General features: G+C 40.9%; 1 protein-coding gene across 2 annotated transcripts in view; it reads right to left on the bottom strand.

The window, feature by feature from the left end:
* Positions 1 to 17,692, bottom strand: part of LOC138612753 (synaptic vesicle glycoprotein 2B-like) — a 51,930-nt gene extending 34,238 nt beyond the window's left edge. The window contains exon 1 of one of the 2 annotated variants that reach the window (XM_069686166.1): positions 17,673 to 17,692. The gene's annotated coding sequence lies outside the window, so the exon portion shown is untranslated. Of the gene's footprint in view, positions 1 to 5,973; positions 6,077 to 17,672 lie in introns of those variants that run through there. The other variant, XM_069686164.1, reaches the window with a different exon arrangement.
* Between the last annotated feature and the right edge of the window lie 2,399 nt (positions 17,693 to 20,091).

Here is a 20,091-nt window from a genome sequence, read left to right as displayed (position 1 = left end):
GTTGCAGGTTCTACTTCCGCCTTCAGCCCTCTGCTTCATGTCACCCCCCACTGTCTTCTCCCCATATTTCCTGTCTCTCTTCAGCTGTCCTACCAATAAAGGCAAATCTTTAAAGATATAATCTTAAACATTTTCATGTAAATAAATGTCTGTTAAGTCATCGGCAGGTGGTTGTCTGTTAAAGTAAAGTTAAATAAATGTCTGTTAAGTCTCTGTCTATCGCCAAATGAGGTAACACAATGGTGATTGAGCCTATGGCCCACTGATGAAAGCCTTTGCATTTGCAGTATTAGGGACTGGGTGTCTTTGGTGACTTTTGCAGAAAAAATCACAAGCAACGCCCAGTTAGTGACGCGTTTTTCATCTGCCCGCAGTGGTTGGTCTCCCACAGAGGGTAGGCGGAGCTACCCTGCAGAGACCGGAAAAGCTGCTGCAAGTGTTGCGAGTAAACAGTAATCTACTATGGCTGAACAAACAAAGAAAAGATCGACGACTACAGATACAACTTAAAAAATGAAAAAGTGAAAATCCAAAGAAAAAGAAACAAATTCGACGCAAACAGTCTAAAAAGAAAAGCGACTGTCATTGAGGAAAATCAAGAGTTACAACCGGAGCCACCGTGGGCGTCACAAATGCAACACTGTCTGGATATCTGGGAAGTGTGCTCCCGCAGTTACCACCTATCGCGATAGGTGCGGCCATAGAGAACGAAACTGAACTCTTCGAGATAACCTCTTAAAAAAATATATATCACCTGTACGTTTGATTAAACAAGAAGCCTGGCAGAGAAGTTTTGCCAGATGGGAACCGGATCGTAGCAGGTGTTTAATTCATCCACATTTCCCTCTCTGTTTCTTGAACTGGCCATGTCCCTGTCCCGATGTGTGATTCCTGATTAACTGTTTTTATTGTCCAAAGTTACTGCCATAAAGTATAACTACAATATGTAAAAATAGCATAAATTTGCATGAACTTAGCAAATCTAACTGAAAGACAACAGGATAGATCTGTGCCTTTTTTTCGTCTATGATATTAACCTCCATTCCCCAGCAAATGTGACTGTTTCCTTCTATTACAGAGACACGTTTAGCATTTTCTGTCCTAACAACTGCAATAGAAATGTTCCACCAGTGCCAACATTAGTGTGTTTGCTCAGTGCGTTGTCATTAGCTATTGTAGTTTGTGATTTAGCAAGATTAAAACAGGATTATAAAAGCAGTATGATCCATTTTTAAAGAGTTAAGAACAGATGGCTGTTTTACTCATAAAACATCATTGCTTATTAACAGAAGTGTGGCAACATTTCAGCCTTTAGAGACGTAGCAGCAGGCTCATGTCAGTGTTGGTGTGGCTTCATTGGTGTAAAGCTCTGGCAGTACGACCTCCTCCATGACATTAGCAGGACTGTAGGAGGCGTCAGTGAAGGCACCACTGCCCACAAACACTACAACACATCAGTCCTGAGCCTGCATCAGACGAACACGGTGCGGTCCTTTCCTTTACTTCTGCTGCTCTTATTCACAGTGCTTGTATATTATTTAAGAAGTCATCCGTCTACCATGAATCATTTGTTAGCTCCAACATGAGGTTTCTCCAGCAGGACGTAGTTAGCGCGTTATATCACAGCCACTTTGACTGCGACAACAGCTCCTTCAAGCAACCTGCACCGTCACACCCCCTCCAGCCCCACCCTCACCCTCACCAGCCCCGACTCGTCCCACCAGTGCCTGTGTTCCTCGAGTCTTTACAGGGATTATTGTTTCAATTTTGAAAAGTCTTAAGTTGTAAACAGTAAACCTTCTATAACGCTGCATCTTCATCTGCATCTCTATCAAAACACAGACTGTGCAAAATGAACACATAACATCTACTCCAGAAGATAAATTAAATATAGATAAGATTATTTTGTCAACTAGCAGGACTGCTTAGGTTTAACACAAATGATCTTTTCCAATTGCTTTGTTCGCACAGTGCAGTGAACGCATCACACAGCCCTTTAGCTAGGCTGAGGGCTTACACCTGAGCTTTTCTGGACACTTCCTGCTGACCACTGTAACGTAACACAACCAATGGAGAGAGACTCACTTCCCATAACAAACCTGCCAGACTACGTCACATGCATGCATTACCCACAAGGCCACCTGCATTAAAGGGGAAAGCCTGGCCGCTTACACTATAGAAGGGTCAAACAGACATTGAGACAACAGACAAGGTGCAGATCCTGCATGGAGTTTTATTTTTCTATATGGAGACAGCTAATTATTATTCAAGGACTAACTATTAGTAGTTTTTTATTTTCCCAAACTTTTTTTATGTTTTATGTTCAGACTGACCTATTTTTTTAATGGATGCAGCGCTGCATTTATGTACGGCACTGAAGTCATCGGCAGGTGGTTGTCTGTTAAAGTAAAGTTAAATAAATGTCTGTTAAGTCTCTATCTATCGCCGAATAAGGTAACACAATGGTGATTGAGCCTATGGCCCACTCATGAGTAATATGATTATGGACTGGGTGTCTGTGGCGACATTTGCAGAAAAAAAGCGACGCCCAGTTAGTGACACGTTTTCCATCAGCCAGCAGTGGTTGGTCTGCCAGAGTGTGCTCTTCTGCAGGGAGAGTTGTGCTGCTGCATGTGCTCAGCTTGTTTTCAGGTTAGTGTTTACATAAAATCAGATGATTCACAGAGGTTTTCTTCTCTCAAAAAAAAGACGCACATTTATTAAAAGCGATTAAATCACTAAAGAAAGCAGATTCACTTTAAAAATCAGTGTTTCTCTGAAGCTCGTGGGCGGGGCTTTGAGGCCTTCAAACTGAGCTGCAGCTAACTTTAGCTTTGTTTGTTTCTCTGTTAATTAAAGATCCAGACATCTGATGGTCGACACATTCATCAGGGTGAATGATCTAATTAAAAATGACGGTGACGTGACTTGAAACGAGAAAGATGTCAGCTGTTGACATGTTTTAATGTCCGGTCGAACGCCGTTGTGTAGGCTGGTAGAAAAGTCTGATAATACAGGAAGAACATGAGAGTCATGTTGGCTGATATAGGAGGGGATGACCTGAAAAAAAGGAACTAAAAAAGAAACGGCAGGCACAGCCTAGAAATACTACAGAGAACACAATTCACGGCACTTTAAAACCTTCCGCCTGTGAACAGAGAGACTTCAGAGGAAACCGTACAGCGAGCACTCCTAATGGAAGCGGAGATTGTTATTATACTCCAACAGAGAGGCTACACGTCTTTTTGGCAGGAAGTCTGTCTTCATGACAACCTTTTGAACTTATTGGTTTTGCTGATGAACTGATGTGATAAAGTGTGCGAGCAGAAAGACACAAGCCGCCCTGCTCACACTGTGATAGATGTGAGGAGAGGAAGCTGCAGAGAAACCTACAGAGTCAGCCCAGTCATTTGGACAGGATTAATAATGCATCATGTTCCTATCTACAGCAGGAAGACACACACACACGCACGCACGCACGCACACACACACAAACACACACATACACACACGCACACTTTAGGTACAGAACAGTCTACAGTATCAAATTGGAGCAGATGTAAGCTGCACTGCTACAGCAGCATCATCAGATATGAGCTCTCAAGTTTTTAAATACCCTGACAGTGTTTTCTATTTTTATGTCATATTTTACATGTATTTGTTATTACTTTATGCCACAGATATAGACATTTTTGTTAGAGTGATAGTTTATTTTTTTAAGTGGGGTTGTATGATCTACTTATCAACAATAAGTGAATTAAGTGTACTAGATGATGGTAGGCAAGGCCCGTTTGGAGAAACCTGCAGGAGTTCCTACATGGAAACTAAGCTGAGCACGGCTGCAGACCGGGTCAGGAGCACCACGTACTTTAGCCACTTAAAAGAGTCCTACATATAAACAAACATTTCAGTTTAAGTGTACGCTGTATTTCAGTTTTTGTCACCGCTTTAAATTGACGTCAGACAGCCTGTTCCCTCACTGTCTGACTCTGCACAACAGCCCTGTATACCTACGCATGCAGCGTACGTAGTACAAACTATTGATAAGTAAACCATACAACACCAGAAACAGCATAATCGCTCTCTTTGAGCTACCAGACTCCATCCACAAAAACAATAATTTTATCTCAAAGAACACAAACAAATGACCTGAGGGAAGCAGAGCTTAGACGAGTAAATTCAATATTCTGCCAGGTAAAATGACTGATTTTGTCAAGGAAGTCTGATAGCTTACAGAGAGTGATTTAATGGATGTTTCTGAACCTACATAGTACACCAAGTACCAACAGACACTGCCGCATACAGAGACCCATATTGGTTGTTTTGGATGACTAATGCAGGGTTCACACTACAAGATAATCGGGTTTTGGGACCGATTCCCCCCTTCCGACAATCTTAAGCAAAGTCATGATTTTTTTATGGTTCTAAAGATGATCTTGCCAGATGTTCCTGTGGTGTGAGGGATGTTAAGAGTGATTTTACTTCCCCCGATGTGCTCGGAAGCACGTCATGGCGACACCTATTTCAAATCGTACATATTAAACATGTTCAGTATGTACGATCCGATATCCTGTTGTGTGGGGGGAACCCCGAGGACAGCCGAGCCTGCACTCTGTGGATCGTCATGTGGAATTAAACTATAGCCAATCGCCAATGCCCGCTGTCCGCCATGTTTGTTTTACCGCGAGATTTCCAGTTTGGAGAGTGGTCGCTACACACTACAGGAACAAAACTGTTAAGTCTATCCTTATTTGTCGTCATGTGTGGGGTCGCTCACATTTTCAACATCTGTTAAGATTTTAAAAATCTTGTCTGGGTCACGCTTAAGTCTAAATCTGCTTACGCTTCGCCAGGGTTGCATTTTTGTGCGTACAGGCAGACAGAGACGTTTAATTAATTCTCCTGCTGATTGGTTCTTATCAGTCACAATGTGATCTTTACTGATTCATCACAAATTCATCTCACCATCTCTTCCATATGAAAACAAGAGTTATCAATCTTGATTTGTAGCGCTTAACTCAACATGTATAGCTAACTATACGGGCGCTGCTGACCTAGCTGTTGATGCTAAAGCTAATGTTGTGCAGTAAAATTCTGCATTTATAATTCTCCTACTGCCCACATGAACAGGAGGAAAGCTAATATTGGAGGGATTCCTGTGTCCTGTTAAAAATCTTTGCCTCTACACTCATATGTACAGGAAGATTTGCCACAGCTCAGATATGGACGACAGTAAAGACCCAGATGCCGCGGCTTAGCTTGTTCTCCTGCTAAACGCTCACCTTTTCATGTGCTACACTGCAGATGAGTCAACAGTAACAAAACAAAAGTCCTTAAGCCATTGTGCCAATACTTGTGCTTTTAAATGGAGGACACATATGGCAAGTAAAAGCTTGTAACCTGAGATGTGTGTGCGTCAGTTTGTGTGCATTGCTTACATAATGCTGCTGGCCCGCGATCCCTGCTTGTTCTTCATAGATTCATATCGCCATTTACCTTGCACCTTGGGGACTCCAATCTTCCTGTTATAACAATGTTTGTTACCTAAAGTAATTTTTCCTCTGCCTGTAGTGCAATTTTTAAAGATACAGCTGGTGATGTGCTGTCATAGTAAAAGTTAGGATGTCTTGTCTGCACTTACTCTGTACAGTATTTTATTTACTCCATGATCTCTGTAATTTGTAAAACTACACTTACAGAGACCCTCTGCATGATGACACTGTATTTAATATGAGAATTACACTTATTTAAAGCATAGAAGAAGACAGAAAGTTCATAATAATTATCCAGCTCTACTCCATTATTTCACAATATTACAATAAAATCAGATCACATTTGAGTCAGTTAAAATGCTGTGTAATTTCAGTAAATATCCTTCCTTTACATTCAATGCACAGCACAGCTTTGGCAGTCTAATCCAAGTGAAACACAAGACAAACAACTCAAATTGCATAAAGAAATCACTTCTCTTACCTAAACAGGCCCAAACTGAAATTTACATCCAATCGACGTCGTCCCGACCTCAAGAAAAATCCTAAAATTCTAGTCTGAAGTTTCTTCCGTTTGTAAAGAGCATCAACACACACAGAGAGAGAGAGACGGGACTGAGGGATTAGAACAGAAAGGGATGGTGCCAGCCTCTCTCTCCATCCCTCCCTCCCTCCCTCTCTCTCTGCAGCACTCCTCCCTGCTGCCACCCACCCACCACATGCACAATGGTACAGTCCGCCTCTGTACTGCAGTGTGTGCAAGAACGTGCCATTTGGCTGACCGATGGGGAAAGAAGGGGTCAGGGCGGGGATGGAGGGTAAAGAGTGGGGGGGGGGGGATGAAAGAGACATATGGGTGGCTCATGGGAGGGGGATGGATGGGTGGAAGGAGGGAGGGAGGGATGGTTGAATGAGGAGGTGGAGCAGGGGAGTGACAGATGTGTTGACTTAGAGAGCAGAGATGCTTGATGAGATGCTTTCTCTACAGTCCTGCAGCTTCACACACATCTTGTGTCACATTGACCCTCTGTCTGCGTGTTTCTGTTTATTTCATCTTCATCTCTGTTTCTCGCTTTGCTTTTTCTTTTGGCTACAGCAGCCCTACAGTGCTAAATTTATGCACTTATGCACCGATGTGAGAAAAAAGAAAAAAGAAGAAAGGAAAGATAGATCTCACCCACACTGAGTGTCTGATTTCTGCTCATAAACAGCTCCTATTTGCTCAGTGTTGAGCAGATTTCTTTTCAGTCTAGCTAGAAGGTTGTTTTTTTCAAAATGAATGTGCCTTTTAGCAATGACTAACTACCCTGGGTATTCGTTGATCTGTGAGCTTGTGTTTAATTTGCAGCTGATGCATCAAGACTGTATTTTCATCCCCACAAACAGGGACCCTGAAGTACACTGCAAGATACATTACATGTGCTTCTACACACAGCATCTTCGTTTTCTGTCAGAATAATGACAATCACAGGGTGCTGGTTTTGCTCAGTTGGTAGAGCATGCGCCCCATATACAGAGGTCATAGCCCTCGCACTGATCGCAGGTTCAACTCCCAGTCTGTGATCATTTGGTGCATGTCATCCCCCACTCCCTCCTCCCCACATTTCCTGTCTCTCTTCAGCTTTCTATAAATTAAAGCAAAAGCAAAAGAAACTAAACAAAATGAAGACAATCAATTTAGTGCTTAGGATCACACCCCTCGACAGCATCAACCCTATGAATGCTACGGGTAGGTATAGCAGTTTTGGTCAGGGGAAACGCTCATCAATAGGGAAACAGATTTTAAGCTACTGGAGCTGCAAGCTATGAGTCAGAGTTTGCAACAGGCTTGCAGCCTAGTTTTCAGGAGTCGGTGCCAAGATTCTGGACAAACCGAGATGTCTGCTCACTGTGGTCTGACCTCTCCCTCTAGCTGAGACAGATTTTGGGGCCAATCACAACAGCTGATGGCTGTGCAACTCTTTAACAAGTTGTGCTTATGATAAATGTTAAATTAGTCAGAGACTGGGAAAAAAGGCTGTAAAAAAGTGTTGAAATAATTAAAATTTTTCGGCACTTTTAAACATGAAACCTACTTTTTAGGTACAAAAGGTTTTGAACTTGCTGCAGCAGATTGCTTCAGCCTGCAGCCAAAAGACAGGCAGTAATGGCTGCAACCTAATTGTAAGGGGCAAATGCTCCATACACTAAAATGTCTTCTAAAAGTGCCTGTCTGCTGGTCTAAGTGTCTGACAGAGGAGACGATGTAACGGCTGTTTCTGGTTTTAAAAAAAGCATCTTACAGTTTAACACAAAAGTTTCTCTGTAGGGATCGTAGCTGTATCTCAGCCCTGTTGTAAATGTAAATGCAAATACATATGTGTGTCTGGATGGTGTGAACGACGCCTTGATGGTGTCATATTTCAGGTTACCTGGGACTTCAGACTTAAAAGCTGTCAGTCAGTGTGGACCTCTCTTCTTTCTAAATGCCAAGTCTTTGTGTGCGCGCGCGTGTGTTTGTGTGTGCGTGTGTGTACAGAGCACTACGGGCAGAACAAATGGAGCATCTATTGTGTGCTCATTAGTGGTTGAAGCTGGGAGGGAAATGATGCCCACGGACAAACAGACACTCTCACACACACAGATGTTGCCCGATGTTTCTGGTGTTAACTGAGTCCTCAAGCAAAAAGAGGAAAGTCCTCATGAGTCATAACTGAATCATCATTATCAGGTTTAACATACTGCATTAAAGTCTTTCACGTTGAATTTGTAACAGTGACTTTGACCTAATTGACCATCATATCAGGGGAGGATTTCACCTTGTATCTTTTATTCCGGCATTCAAACCTTGTTTTTAATCTTTTTAACGATGATATTAAGATACAGAAAAAAGATACAGATGAAAAAGACAATATTCAGTGAAACAAATGCTCACTCAGGTGAGCTGAGCTGAGTGGCAGCATAAGCAGTGGGCCTGAATGCTGCTAAATGCTAGCTGAATCCCACCTTGATGTATGACTCAGCGTTACGGCCTTCCAATGCCTTCAGGATTTGCTTTGTGTACTTCCCTGGCTTTAAAACCAGGTTCATATAAATGTCAGGAAACCCAATTTCTGGCCACATGTCAATGTCCACAGAGCACTTTGTCAATTTAAAGGGATCTCTGTCGAGTCTAGCTGCCCTTAATTTAGGCAAACATCCGTCTGTTTTCCCCCTCGTTTCATTGCTTCCCTTATTGAAGGCAACCATGTTGCAGGATGTTTTGCTTCTCATTCCGATTAAGGGGGCGTGTTCCAGTCGGAAAGTGACGTCAGCGCATACCCTCCATAGTCATGACACTCTGACATCTCTCTAGCACTTCACACTACATGTAAGGATTCTCCCCATCACACACACATTCATACTTTGCTATGCAAAGTGTCAGTCTGCCCATCAGGATCTATACTAACCACATTCACACACTGATGGCTGTGGGAGCAATTTCAGGATCAGTGTCTTGCTCAAGGACGCTTCAACATGTGGACCTCTGGAGCAGGGGATCCAACTGCCAACCTTCTGATTAGAAGTCGACCCACTTTACCACTGAGCCTCAGTTGCCCTATGATATGTGAACACACAATGAACTGAAGTCATTTACTCAGATTCATTCAATAGGTCGTTTGGACTCTTCATGAGATAAGAAATCAAACATACTGCGTCATAATTCAGGTACTACAGTTGTCCATTCATTACCCAGGACACCATCAAATCCCTTGTTTTCTATTATGAACCTGGGGTCTAGAATGAAACAAACAAGGAGCCATCGCTCCTTATTTGGTGATAGCCCACTCCCCCTCTGACATGTACACATGGTTTAGACCTGCTGGCCTTAATCCCCCTCACTACTAACAGAGTGAGTTGGTTGGTTGGGTGGGTGGGTTTGGTTGATCTGTGGTCAGTAGATCAGGAGTAGAGAGCAATAGATGTCCACACACACACACACACACACACACACATTCATGGGACAGGGAAGATCCTTAATCCCGGTGGCACACTTTGGCAGCGCAGCATAAATCTGATGACAGGGGATTACATCAAACATGGTCAGTCAGGCAGTCAGTCAGTCAAGCAGGCAGACAGCCTGACAAGCAGGAGACACATTTCTTACATCAGTGTCATGAAAAGTCTCAACTGATATACACATTGAGACACATTACACATTGAGACAACAACATGGCTACAAAGACATTGGCACTTCTTATTTCCCACAGTTGGCTTTCTTATAGTTTCATGAATTTATGATTTAAATCTTTTACAATCAAACTGTACCTCTTTTCAATGCATAGAACACCCAGACTCAACCCAATTACTCATTTGGAATCAGTTTTTTTGATGTACAATTTGCAAAAATGTAGTATCTGATACTTTTGTTTGGTAAGACCTCAGTCCATGCTTTCAATAATATAAAAATGGGAGCAAAGCAGATACTAAAAACGTGGACTGGCGTCAGCGACAGATTGTCGTTTAAATGATCTTTTAAAAAAACGATTTTAAAAAAAACTATAAAAGAAAGAGCCTTCATTCTTTTTGTAGCAGAGACCTCAATCTGTAATGTCATCATGTTATACCCTCTTTGATTATATTATTACAAAATGATATACGATACATTGCGATACAATGCGATACATTGCAATGCAATACGATGCGATACGATACCATGCAATACGATATGATGTGATACAATACGATGCATTGTGATATGATACGATACAATACATTGCCATAAGATAAATGGTGATACGATGCGATAAGATACGCTTTATTGTCCCTGTAGGTAAATTTGTCTTTGACCAAACTTGTGCATACATTTAGCTGCCTCCACAGTAGTACTACTAAATAAAATAACAATGAAACAAACAACAATCAACATGTAAACACATTATGCAAAGCTGGGTGTGAAATGGTGTGACATTGCTTTGATCTGGCTGTAAGGTGTTGTGTTTTACATAATCCTGTTTAAATAGATGTAAAAAGCATGTAGTTCAAGATGAACTTCCTTATCTTACATAGCCTTTGAGTTGTACAGGTTTCAGTGATCCAATACGTAAAAGTACCAAATCACTGGTTGATCACTGTTTTTACTTTATTCTAAACGTTAAAACAGGACACTGGACATTCTGTACAAACCCCCCGTTTTTGAATAGTCAATAGCAATGCAATTAATATGAATCTAACCCAGATTTACCAAAATGGTAGACCACTAAAGCACCAAAGTGCAGGTGGTGGTCCTCAGTTTGGTTGCAGTATACAGGAGACAGAGAGCTGCATATAGCAACCCTCAACAACAAGGTCTGCCAAGAAGTCTCTCAACTGTTGGCCACACATGGTTACGGTAAAGTATAAAGTTAAAAAACTTTTATTGGATTTCAGAACTTTACAGGAGCTCAGCTGCTGGTGGTTAAAACAGGAAGAGTTGAAAGTGGTTCAACCAGATCGATGCAATATATCACCCCAGACCAGCGAGTGACGGGAGGGAGGCTGGCCTCAACTGAGCGAAGGGTTTGCCGGGGTCCATGATGGACTATGGAAGTTTCTTATTTCTATTGTAGGGCTTCTCCCTGAAAGTTCATTTTATCAGTCCTCTCTCTGCCCAGTGTTTTTTTAGCGATGTCATTGTACACAGAGCAACGCAGGAGCAACAGCTGGCTGGTTGTATGTTTATTCTCTCTCTGTTATTAGGTGAGGATGAGGATGATAATGAGGAGGGTAAATTTGAGTAATTGATTGAAATTATGTTTCAATAAACAAAGCAGGTTCTGTAATGACCCCTTCCCTTGTGATGGCAGATAGCAGCTGCAACACTGACATTGACAGCCGCCTGGAACAATATGATTAGCCGTTTAACTTTACATCATCCTTTGTCCATTAATCCAATGTAGTTAATCTAAGCTTTTACTCGCCTATAATCTGTGCCCCGTACCAAAACTATGAATTTTTCAAACTCCAAATTGAGGAATTTACTTAAAAATAATTAATTAATCAGTGTAGCCTTTTCTACCTTTGTGTTTTCTTCATTATTATCAGGCAGGAGGAAACAGAACATCTGAGTGTCCTGAGGGAAAAGCAGGCTGCAGATGTGGAACAGCAGGAGCAGAACCGGGCATCCGCAGATGTCACCCTATAAAGTGTGTTTATATTTCAAACATGCAAATAAGATATTATTTATGGGTTGATTGTCTTCTGTGTCTTTTAATTTAACTGATATATACGTATATGTCTTTTTTCTTCTTGTAAATTCAAGAGAAGTGACTTTTTTAAGAGTTAGCTTGGATCCAAGACAATACTGACGTAACACTTAATACAACAAACGACAAATGAGCATATTAAAGCAGTGGTAGAGCAGCGACTCCTGTGTTAAGGACGAACTTTGATTGGGAGCATAGACTGTATAAAAAGATGGACGACATGACAGCTCCCTTAAAGTGAAGCTAAAACATCTCTAACGTCCCCTGCTGACTGGCTGCAGTATAAGTCATAAAGCCCGCCTCCTCCATGTTAAAAGTATAGTAAGTAGGATTTTTCTTGCATTTTGTCAACAACACATTCAAACTGGGCCCCTCCTCCTGGGCTCTTAGTCACCAGAAGCTCACTCTCACTCTCTCGTGCGAGAACACATCCACCCAGCCGAGCTAACACCGACAGCATCACGGTTACCTTTGCGCTAGCATGCTAACCACCAGTTACCGTTGACCTAGCATGCTAACCGCCGATTAGTTTGTCGTACCCGGTTTGAGGCACCCAGCTGTCCAACAGAAAGAATGTCAACTCTGCATCGCTCTTTCGCCATGTTCGCCGGTCTGAATGGGGTCCAGTTGCTAATCCTGATTATCAGAGTAGAGGAGAGACGTAACAGGAGGCGACGTAACTAAAACAATCACTACAGTCATTGAAGTTTCCATACCTGTGAACATTAACCTCAGACCAACACAAAGAAGCTGTTCTGCTGTGTTTTGGTTAGCTGAAGTGGCTACGGCGGCTCCACCCCCCAATACTGCGCAACTTTGGCTCTAAATGACGACACTAGCGCAAGATAGTGGCGCCCGTCACAGGGGGTATTTTGGCTTCTATTCTGTACAATGAGAGTACATAGAGGCGTGTGGTCCATCTATATATACAGTCATTGATTGTAAGCCATTCCCCCAAAGGATTTATAGCAGTCATTCCCAGGTTAAATGTTACATTTAAACATGTTCATGAAGAATGTAACTGTTTAAATTGGGCATTTTCTTTCTTTCATAGGTTCATCATATTGTGCTGTACTGCATGTCAGTGGTTTCCAAACTGGTAGGTCACAAAAAAACTCTAATTAGCAGACAGGGACAAGAGAGAAGAAAATATTCTTCCTTTAATCTTTGCTCCTTTCATTATATAATTTCAATTCGTGAGGAGGCAATCACTACAGCTTACATTTTATAGACATGATTTGGGGTAGCAAGTGGTAACTGCTTTGTTTGAAGGGATCCCTGCTAACAACAATACACAGTATAATTGCAGTTAAAGGCCCATTTACTTTACTTTCAGTTTCTTCTTTTCTTACCTTCTAGACATCAAGGATCACAATATATTTTCATATAAGCTTCTTATTTTACTGACATCAACTCTCATGCTTCATCGCTGAACTAAACCAAAAACCTTTAAGCTAAGTTTGGGAAATCACAGAATAACTCTGCTACATGTACGTTGATTTTAATCGTATGTTGTTTTCCAAATGGATCTGAATTGTTTAGACGTATTATCACTTTTAAAGACAATTTAAAGAAACAGCTTTCAACAAGACCTTTGATGGATGACTCTGCAGTCACAATCAAACATCCAGAAGGATTTTACATTTCGGAGATTGATCCGCCTGATCTGGCACAACACAGCAAACTAGATTGGATTAGATTGAACTGGACTGCCAAATTATAGTGCCTGCCCACCCGACAGCCTGAGTAGACCAAAGGAAATACTAATTACTGAAAAAGCATTTTGATTAATTTATGACCCCAATTCTGCAGGCAGAGTCCCTACAGCCTTTACTGCATCTCATCAAACACACACATAGACAAGACTTCTTAAGAACTGTTGACCAAGCTTGTTCCTTTAAGACTCAAATAAGGTTGCTTTTATTCGACCTTCTTGATCATTTCCCAAAAAGAGAACATTTCCTTTAACATTTCTATACAGTTTGAGGGCATTTTTAGAGAGTAGAAAGTACAATGTTTGATTTGCAAATGTGATCTTGTGCAGTCGAGTCAGACAAACGTGTGTGCTTTGAATATCAGCTGTATCACATCTGCGAGCCTCACCATCCGCCATCCTGAAATTACTGATTCATGAGGTTGTCAGTCTACAGGGAGCGAGGAGGGGAAAGGAGGAGCAGCCCGTCTCCTTCCCTGCCTCCTGCTCCTCAGTGGAGACAGAAATAGATAGTGTTTTGTCAAATAGTGAATCCTCCCTTAAAGGGGAATTCAAGTATTTCTGAACCCGGATACCATATTTACATGTTTCTGGGATCTAAATGACTAAAAGGGACAAAAAGTTCAGATATTGCTGCAGTAGGGTGTTTCAGCAGGAAGCTGTGAAATGAGCTGTTTATGCTGCAATGTAATGCTTACGGGCAAATGCGTCGAACAAATTACTTCCTCTGAAAGTGCTTGTTTTTGGGACAGGCAGGCTCTGCTTGTTTCGTACAACAGGAAAGGGAAAGATCTCAACAGAGATACCATTTTGTTAAGGGTAAGAAGCTTTTTTTTTTTTTTAATTTTATCAGAAAAACAGCTTTAACATCAGTGTCTTGAAAGCCACCAGACTCCATTGACAAAACCAGTATTTTTGCTTGAACGGTTTAGTCCTGCTCTATCGCTGCCTTGATTGGTCAGTTAGTTTGTGTTAATGTATTACATTGGTGCAAAGGTTTAGCTCTGATCCAAAACAACATGATAACACAAACAAAGAAGAGATCAAGGCAGTGGTAGAGCAACAACTTCCGTGTTCTGCCAGGTAAAACTGCTGGATTTGTCAATGGAGTCTGGTGGCATTGAAGACTGCAACGTAACGGCTGTTTCTGGCATCTTACTCTGTAACGAAAAGTTCTGTCACTGTAGGGAACTTTTCTGTAATTTTGTCAGACACTTAAAACAACAATATGAGCCTGTCACGGGCAAAAACACTTTTAGAGGACATACTCTGATAAGACACTTTTGCTTAATTTATGCAGCCACTACAGCCTACTGTGGCTCAACCCCAAAATATGTAAAAAGGGCACGTTTACAAAATACTGGTTTCCCCTTTAACCTTAGATGTGTGTGTGTGTGTGTGTGTGTGTGTATCAGAGACACTAATGGAAATTCCCTGGTTTTAAAAATACCCAGCCAGCAACACGAAATCTCTCTCAGCTGAACAAGCATCATCCACACTCAACCAAACCCATGCAACATTTACACAGATGCATTAAGTCACTCGCAGCCTGAATCAACTCCAAATACTCCCAGATTTGCAGTCCTATTTTTCTTTTCCATCATCACTTCACTCACTCTCTCTCTCTCTCTCTCTCTCTCTCTCACTAAAACCTCTCCATCTTTTTCAATTACCCTCCCTGCCTGCTTCTCTTCCCTGCATTATAAATCCTCAAATAGCTCTCTCTCTCTCTCTCCAGCTCTCTCCACCTCTTCCTCTCTGCTGCAGTCTGTCGTCTTGTCAGCTTGTTTAACTTCACTTTAATTAATAATTCAATGATTAATTAGGGGGCTTTGTGACTCAGTGAAAAATCTGTGCAGCCATTTTAGAAATGAGTTTTGTGCATTTCTCAAGGTAATCCATGACTTTTCTTTGGAATCACCTGTTTTTCACCTTTGGTATTAGAGGTTGTGTAATTGTCATGGGTCAGAAAATGTTCTGTGCGGCTATGAAAGAGTAAAAAAAAAAAAAAAAGTCCAATGTGTTTAAAACAGGCCAATCACTTCTAGTGGAGCGATAGTGGTTAGTTGAGAATTTAGCTGCTGAAAACATAAACCTTAATGAATGTTCATGTTACATTTCCTGTCTGAGTTAATATTCCTAATGTGAAAAAATCAGAAACTTCACAAACCTCAAATAATTATTAATACTAATTTCAACTTGACATTTGGAGTTAATAAGAGGGACATTTCTGTGAATTCATGTGACATGTTTTGTTCTTCTTTTATACATGTGAAGCACTAGTGTCACAGCCGACATGAAAAAAGATGGAGTTAATATAAAGATGCAAATCTTACACCTGATTTAAAGCAACATGTGTTTGCTGCATTTAGAAATTGTTATTCAAGTTTGGAAAAAGTGAATCAAATATGAGTAAATGTGCACATGTGGCAATGCAAATGTGTTATGTATACATCTATAAATCTATTTTTCATAAAAAGGCCAATCCACAGAGAAAGCACATTGCTTTTGATTTCGTGTGCTTTGATTATTCCTCATGTGGACATTCTGATCCACATGCCACTTTTGTATGTAATTAAAGCTGCTGTGAGGATCTTTCGGTTTGTGTTGATTTTGGCGCCCCTTGTGGACAAATTATTATATCTTTGCTGATTTTATCCTGTACATGCTTAAGTGGTGGTTTTTAACAAAAACTCTCATCCTGCTTTCTTTAACAGTCATATGTATCACCCACTTTAAATTTTGCACTGGAAAATGTGAACAAAGGCAGCGTGCAGTTAATAGCTTCATCTGATACCTACCCCCCGCCAGCAGTTTCAGGCATTTAAAATAACTATATAGAAATAATCATTTCTGTCACTGAAGGTCTGGTTTGCTGTTGTAGCTCATGTAGAGTAATCAGAAATGTATTTCAATCTGTTTCATAACCAGCAAAAAACTCCTCACAGGAGCTTTAACATCTGAAAATGTAAAGTTTACATGTGGGAAATGTCTTATGTGAAATAAGCCAATGACTCATGACTCATAAATATGACCAGTTACATTAAAAATGGTTTTCTTATGACATTTTAACATTTTGATTCACATGTGAAATAATAATTTCTCATGTGACCTTTTCATAAGCCTCAAGACTTTTAAATCTTAGGTTGGCTACTTTAGAGAAACCAGCAAGAGTAAGCTAGCACACCACATAAATGTTCTTGTGCGGACAGAAACTATGTCACATGCACCATGTTAATAACATTTTAAATTCAATTCATCATGGGAGAGGGCATCAGCAGTGTGGATGTCATTTATGTCACAACCTGCTGTTATTCAAAGGATCAGCGTGACCTCGAGTTTGGTATTGCTTACAACTGTTCTACAAGCAGCATTTACATGTATGTTATAAGTGATATTGTACCCTATATCAGCACTCTTGGAATGCCTCTTGTCCAATCAGATTACTTGAATGAAACTAACTGTTTTTGTTGTGTGTAAGAACTTTTTGTTGTGGTAAATTGAAAGTCCTTTTTGGAATCATTAATGTGATTTTATAGAGTTAGAGTACATAAAATGATTGTACAAATAATGAAGATAATTCATCTGGTACAGCCACAGATCAGATTCTTTTTTGTCCTACTGATTGCTGTAGAGAGTATCACAACTAATATAACTGCTTGAACCAGCATTAAATATGTAATTTTTCCTAATACATCCTACAATATAACTTTTTTGTTCTATAAACTAGTCAATACAAGAGCGTGTCCTAAGTCAGAAAGCATCACTCTAAACATTGTACATCATAAACTTCCACAGATCAGGGGGTCACGTGAGACTCCTGATTACACAGCATAGTAAGGAGTTAAAGTGGGACTGGTGATGGAGGTCAGTGGGAGCTGTCTGTGGTATTATAGGTGAACCCAGCCCAAGTGTTTAGTATTCTGCCCCAGTGCACAGGCAGGCATATTATGTAACAGCTGAGATCAGATGGAAAAACTCACATTTACACCTCAGTGATGAATCAGTTTTCCTCATTACAGGGAACTACTTTTTTCATGATATTCTATTTTTTAAACCAAAAGAACCATCATTTTTTATCCTAGTTCACCATTTGCTAAATGCTGAACATACTTTTATAAAATGAAATCATCACTAGCATCTGATAAATCCATTTCTGTAAATATTTTCCTCCACCTGAAACGCATATTTAAAGATATTATTTGCAATAATGACAAATAATAGTCTGAGGCAGGAATGAAAAAGATGAGGAGGTTTTTTGCTTACCTTATCTCGCTCTGGATCTGGGAAGGCTGACGGGATATCCCTCTGCTCTCTCTCTTTTTCCTGTTCTGGATGCTGGAGCACTGATGCAGAGGGGGGTGGGGGGGGTGGGGGGGGGAGTGGGGGGCGATGCAGTCTAGACAGGGTTTGAATACTTATCAGCTCTGTGTTTGTGCGTCCGTGTGTGTGAGTGGTGCCCAAGTAAGAAGCGCAGATGCCCCTCCATTCTCACGATTCTCGTTGCAGTTTTTATGAGCCGATCTGGCACGAAGCATTGCTGCACTGTTTTGCATTATTTGGGTTAATAACAGGTAGAGAAAAAAACACTTAGTCTGGAAAAGGTGTTGATGGTAAAGAAATTATAATACAGAGAGAATGATATGGAAACAGCAGAGTTAAAAATGCAAAATGTAAAAGGTAAATTAAAGCAAAAGCAAAACAAGACGTGGTTGTTGGAGTAATCCCCAGGCTTCTCAGCTCAGTCTGCAGGCTGCTGTGAACGCCAGGTTTCACACTGTTTTTTCTGCATGCTGCACTTTGTGACGTCACAAAGTGCAGCCTCAACAGGCTTCGGAGAGCTGGCGAATCAGAAGAAAGCGGGCTTGTAGGAGCGGGGTTTCTTAAAGGGACAGAGCTGACTGAGTCGTTTCAGGTAGAGGCTGTATGAGGGCCTGCACAGAGCACCAGGGTGAGAAAAATTAGGAGTTTTTAACTGTAAATTATGCTAAGCTACTCCACAGGTGTCACAGAGTGAAATATGAAGCTTGAAATGAGCATAATAGACCCCTTTAATATGTGATGTTGTTGATGTTATTAAAAGTTCTGTGTAAATGTTGTCTTTAGAACAGAAAGTCTGTGCACTCAATCAAAAAACTAGACTTGACTCGGCTTTTTTATGTTGGAAATTGACTTTCTATTAATCTTATGCAAAAAAGCAACACGCTTCAGCATCCTAAAATAAGATAAGATATTCGTTTATAGATCCCCAGAGGGGAAATTCGGGAAAGAAAGTAGCTTGTAAATACTTAATATTCTACAAAGTTAGATGGGACAATACTTTGCAAAAAATATGCAAGCTACACTTTCTGTTGTTAAAGCTTGCACATCGGCCTGCAGATGTTTGCTCAGTGTAGTTGGTTATAAAGGGGTTAGTAAGAAAATGCATTGGAACATTTTCAAAGAAACTGTGACCTCTGTTGGTAAAATTGTGCTGGTGCATTATGACATCTTGGAGAATCCACATCCCAGCAGGGTCTCAGCCATAACATTATGACCACCTGCCACCCTGACCGGTCCATAGGCAACAAACTGTGATGCACTGTGTGTTCTGATACCTTTCCCTCAGAACCAGCTTTCACTTTTTCAGCTACTTGAGCTTCAGTAGCTCTTCTGTTGGATCGGACCACACGGGCCAGCTTCCACTCCCCATGTGCATCAATGACCCTGTTGCTGGTTCGGTTTTCCTTCCTAGGACAGTTTTTGGTAGCACTGACCACTGCAGACCAGGAACACCCCACAAGATGCTCTGACCCAGTTATTACAATTTGGCCCTTGTCAAAGTCACTCCCGTCCTTATGCTTTGGATTGGATTTTCACTTATTTTTGAAGTTGTGTCTGTAGTCATCCATCTTTTCTCTGACACTTGCAGAGAGCGGAAAAGCAGCCGCTTAGCTCCGCCTACCCTCTCTGGCAGACCAACCACTGCTGGGTGATGGAAAAAGCGTCACTAACTGGGCGCTGCTTGGGATTTTTTCCACAAATGTCGCCAGAGACACCCAGTCTAATACTGCAAATGCAGAGGTTTTCATCAGTGGGCCATAGGCTCAATCACCATTGTGTTACCTCATTCAGTGATAGATAGTGACTTAACAGACATTTATTTACATGAAAATCTTGGAAAAGGACAGCGCTGAAAATATTTTCCATAACATAACAGTTTTTGAGTTGAGTCTATAACTAATTCAAAATGACATAATTGTCTGAAATCATTGTGCAGAATAACACTGTAAAAAAGGAGGTGTATGAAAAAACACAGACATATTAATTAAATACAATATCTGTGCAACAAGTGAGCAGAAATAATTACACCTTACACCCAATGCTTTGTCAAGTCAGTTTGAAAGACCAGAAAAGCGAACAAATTTTTAAATGCTTGTTTTTTAATGTAGTTTGGATGGATGTTAATGTATATTTCAGAGGATAGCAATGCAGATATGATCTGTGAATATGATGTTTTTAACTTTCTTTGCCTTTGCCAGAATAGTGCTTGATTAGACAGAGAGGCTTTGATGTTCCATGTTGCCCCTTTGGTGGAGTTATGATTACTTGTTCAGCCTTTTGTGCAATGTTCCTGATTTCATTATGTAAAACATAATGTATTCAAAGCTTCTGTTTTGAATGTTATTTTACTGTCAGTTACGTA

This window comes from Semicossyphus pulcher, unplaced genomic scaffold, assembly GCF_022749685.1.
Source record: "Semicossyphus pulcher isolate SPU_LCO1_2020_fin unplaced genomic scaffold, fSemPul1.0.p SCAF_8, whole genome shotgun sequence".
Lineage (NCBI taxonomy): Eukaryota > Metazoa > Chordata > Actinopteri > Labriformes > Labridae > Semicossyphus > Semicossyphus pulcher.
Note: the sequence above shows the minus strand (reverse complement) of the source record. Positions and strands in the feature narration are given on the sequence as shown.